Source organism: Limulus polyphemus, unplaced genomic scaffold (assembly GCF_000517525.1).
Source record: "Limulus polyphemus unplaced genomic scaffold, Limulus_polyphemus-2.1.2 Scaffold261, whole genome shotgun sequence".
In the NCBI taxonomy this organism is placed as follows: domain Eukaryota; kingdom Metazoa; phylum Arthropoda; class Merostomata; order Xiphosura; family Limulidae; genus Limulus; species Limulus polyphemus.
The window spans coordinates 467,009-471,947 of NW_013665871.1; the positions used below are offsets into that span (position 1 = coordinate 467,009).

The 4,939-nt window shown below is 35.0% G+C and overlaps 1 long non-coding RNA gene across 1 annotated transcript in view; it reads right to left on the reverse strand.

Moving 5' to 3' along the window:
• Positions 1–750: 750 nt before the first annotated feature.
• The window catches only part of LOC111085174, a 21,560-nt gene continuing 17,371 nt past the window's right edge, over positions 751–4,939 (reverse strand). The window contains exon 3 of the long non-coding RNA XR_002610011.1: positions 751–763. This is a non-coding gene — a long non-coding RNA (uncharacterized LOC111085174). The remainder of the gene's footprint in view (positions 764–4,939) is intronic.

Here is a 4,939-nt window from a genome sequence, read left to right on the forward strand (position 1 = left end):
CATTAAAAAATTAGAAATCACATACAAGAGGACCACATATAAATACCAGACACGGCCAGATGTGTTAACCTGTACGTTGGCCGTTAATCGAAACTTTGTGCCATTAAAAAATTAGAAATCACATACAAGAGGACCACATATAAATACCAGACACGGCCAGATGTGTTAACCTGTACGTTGGCCGTTAATCGAAACTTTGTGCCATTAAAAAATTAGAAATCACATACAAGAGGACCACATATAAATACCAGACACGGCCAGATGTGTTAACCTGTACGTTGGCCGTTAATCGAAACTTTGTCTCATTAAAAAATTAGAAATCGCATACAAGAGGGCCACATATAAATACCAGACACGGCCAGATGTGTTGACCTGTACGTTGGCCGTTAATCGAAACTTTGTCCCATTAAAAAATTAGAAATCACATACGAGAGGGCCACATATAAATACCAGACACGGCCAGATGTGTTAATCTGTACGTTGGCCGTTAATCGAAACTTTGTCCCATTAAAAAATTAGAAATCACATACAAGAGGGCCCATATAAATACCAGACACGGCCAGATGTGTTAACCTGTACGTTGGCCGTTAATCGAAACTTTGTCCCATTAAAAAATTATTAAGGCAAGTTATTAGTATATAAATTTTATCATACATTACCAGAAGTAATACGAAAGCACACCACAGAATAGAAATATGTATGGTTAGAATGAAAGTTCGCTTTAAAATGTACCATCTTTAGTATATGTAACAAAAATCTCAGACTTAAGTATTACATCTATTGAAACATTTGTTAACAAAACTTCAAGATACACAAATATACTATTCATGAAAACTTCTTAGTTTATGAAATACTGACTTATACATGTCTAGCTTAGTCTTTTATGGTAAATTACACAACATGAATATTAGTTTCTAACAACTAATACAAATCTCCATTTTATATTTGATATAGAAAACTCATGTTTCATCATAACCCGATGTAATATCATTAATATATTTAACAAGCTTACTGAAACATTTATTAACAAAGCTTCAAGATAAACTAATATGCTATTTACGGAAACATCTTAGCTCATAAGATAGTGACTTATACTGGTCAAATACTAAGAAGAAGGGGTGTTACTCTTTCAACACATCAATGCCATATGCAGACAATTTCGAGTAGTGATTTAAAGCAAGTAACGTTTAAAAATTGTTTCAGATATCCCAAAGCTCCCGAGATGAATCCAAATTAAGTCCTAAAATGCCGTCTAAGCGACAGAAAAGGCATAGTCTGAGATTTCACAACTCTTAGGACTAACTTGTCACTTAAACCTAATGCGTGGAACAAATGTAGGGCAAGTTTTAGCTTATTAAAATGAGACTTATCAATAAATCACGAGCTCTGGTCATTATCAAAATATGCTGTTCAAATACTTCTTTGGTGGTATAGTAATTTAATGGTATGTTTTGGCGATATTCTACCTTAACCATGAAAATTATTCCAATTCAATCAGAATCGGCCCGGCATGGCCAGATGGTTAGGGCGCTCGACTCGCAATCTGAGGGTCGAGGGTCCGAATCGACGTCCCACTAAACATGTTCGCCTTTTCAGCCGTGGGAGCGTTATATTGTGACGATCAATTCCACTATTCGTTGGTAAAAGAGTAGCCCAGGAGTTGGCGGTGGGTGGTGATGACTAGCTATCTTCCCTCTAGTCTTATACTGCTAAATTAGGGACGGCTAGCGCAGATAGCCCTCGTGTAGCTTTGCGCGAAATTCATAACAAACAAACGGGTTAAATCTATCATGTTTACAACCATACATATATTACTGTTTTATAATAAAGCCAACGAACGTATATGTTTCTATATTCCAATATAAAAGTATTTGGAAACTCAAGAAAAAAAATAAATCTACTTTAAGAAATTAAAGGAATCTTTCTCGGGTTATCCATATTTATTAAACACAGTACATAAATTGTATACTACACAAAAAATGAAGAATATAAAATTACTTTAACTTCTTTTAAACGGCTACGAAGATTTCGTATGCCAGTTTTCTCTTTCCTAAAACAAATATAAGTTTCGTTTTTAAAACCTGTACATGGTATTATTTGATAATCAATCATTTCTAATGTAGTATATTTAAAAATGGCCTCTGTTCTGTGATGAGTTCGAACAACATACGTCACAATCTCCGTGTGTATCAGATTGGTCCATTTCACGCTAGGCTGTATAAACTATTCTAATTCTGAACTGTATTGTCGTGTTAAGGACGTTATGGTTAATTTACATATCGAACAACATAAGTCACACAACCATATACATATGACACAATAATATAATACTTCAATAAATATTTTAGACACATAAAACGAGGGCAGTCAATAATATAAATTCAACAGTCAACAATGTCCAACATATTTCTGAGCGGATTTAAACAAGTAGGTGAAGAAAGATAACACAAGTTTCTTCAATCACGACACAGATCACTGGTTTATGTTAAATTCAGGTCTATTTAACGCAACGCTGTTATTCGAGACTCTTCACAGAATTTTAAAGTCAGTATTGCATGGATGTTGTAGATAATAATGTAAATTCTGAAACGATTCAAAAGACAGTGGATCGCTGATCCCACGAATCAAACTCACTAAATTGTAACCTACTCGAACACTGAAGTACAATAATTCTGTCTTTAAACCGAAAATATTAGGAGGAAGATAACACAATGTTTCTTTTAGAGCAAAGCCACATTGAGCTATCTACTGTGACCACCGGAGAATCGAACCCCAGATTTTAGCATTGTAAGTCCGTAAATTTACCGCTGTCCCACAGAAGAACTAACAAAAAGCAACTCGTAGAAAGACTGACTGTAATATTGCTTCAGTTTCATTTTGAACTGTAGACTACTCACCACGGAAGGAATATAAAGAACAGTTTAAAAACGTCAAAATTTGGAATTGGAGGGGTGTAAGGTTTATTCAAACAGTTAGTAACTATATGATGGATGAGCGATACCGAAAAAAACGATATTGAAGTTAATACTTAATATTTTCCAAGTGATTAGAACAACATAATTCTCTAACTAAGTTCGGAAGAATTACTTATAGTTGTTTTCGTTAAAGAGTGTAAAAGTGATCAAATTATTCCATACATTTTTAAATTTTACCCGTTTCGAACTTTTAACATAAGTAGTGTGGTCGGTATCTGCGGACTTAAAACAACGCTAGAAGCCGGGTTTCGATACCCGTGGTGGGCAGAGCACAGATAGTCCATTGTGCAGCATTGTGCTTAAATCCAAATCATTGTGCGTATAATCTTTCAAACCACATTTTTTAATTAAACAATTCTGTAAATATTTAAACTACCACTGCTACAATTCCTTCTAATACACCGACTATATTATTGAAATAAAACATTAAGTAATAAACACAGGTGTATTAACCTACTTTAAGACAACAATATGGAAAACTGCATCTCTTCGAACTAGACAAAAGTTTACGTCATGTCGGCTGCTCTATAAATCTAATTTAAAAACGACAATTCACTTAAAACTAAAATCCCTGTCACATGGATTTCTGTGTAAAACAACCCTAATATGAAAAATCCAGAAGAAAGTTATGGGTGGGACAAAAGAACAAAGTTATAGATCGACTTTCAAATTGGTAACGGAAATTTTTTTAAAAAACACACAAAAAACAACAATCTGAGATACAGTCCACTGGTGGGTCAGCGATAAGTTACGGTCTTACAACGTTAAAATCTTGGGTTCGATACCCACGATGGCCAGAGAACAGCTAGCTTATTGTGTAGCTTTGAACGACTGTTTTGAAGTTAAACACAAAGCTACACAATGGACTATCTGTGCTCTGCCCACCACGGGTATCGAAATCCGATTTCTGGCGTTGTAAGTCCGCCTACATACCGCTGGGGGGCAGCTTTGAACGACAAAAGAAATAATGAAAAATAGAAAAATAAAAAAAAGGTGTAAAGTACAAGATCTGTGTCACGTGGATTAACTATAACCGTTTAAAAGTGACCTCAGTCTAAGTCAATAGGTTAATATTTAAGTGCAACAGTCTGGGACACAGCACAATGTAGAAGAATCTGAAAAGTTACACTATTTTAAAAAATATTTCACCAGGGCGTATGACTATGTTGATTGTTCCTACGTGTTTATTTACCTACTACTTGGAATTAATTACCCAAGACAGACCAATTTCGATACACTTCGGGTCTCATCATCTCTCACGGGATTTTAATGATTCTTGCGCAGTCATGACGCAACTGAGAGAAAGTCTTTTAATAAAATGAAGTTATTAATAAAAGAAAAACAGCTCATATATTAAAACGTGACTGCTCGAAGTTTCAAGTGCTTACGGTAAACGTTTCAAAGGTTCTTCTCAAAATTAACAGCAGTATTAAATACCTGTATAGTGCCATCTAGTGGTACCTTTTTGATATAAGGTAAAGGCCTATATACCGTTGCGAGAGGATGTTACCCTACGTCTCTATTAGCAAAAGGTGAAATCGATATTGCAATACGCCAGACGTGTAGCAAAAAAAAAGGGGGGGGTATCAGATGCAGCGGAACATGTATCATTAACAGATTATCCCAGTGACTGGAAAAACTATAAAATACTGGGTGTTCAGAAGGGTGGCACATTGTTAAATCGAGTACACCTCTTCCAATAAAGACTTCGGCAGATACTCCACCACGCATTTTTTTGCAGTTTAAGACAAGCCAATAGATGACGCTGCACAGTTTTGCTTTTGGGCGTGACATTTTCTGTTTCATTGTATAGTGTAATTTGAGAGAACACTTCCATCAACATTGAAAATATTCGTTAAATCGGTTTATGCGAATCAAGTACGCTATTTCTGATTGGTCATGCAATGTTATGATATAAAAGACTATTTGGCTTAAATATTAGTGATTAATTTATATATTTGTGA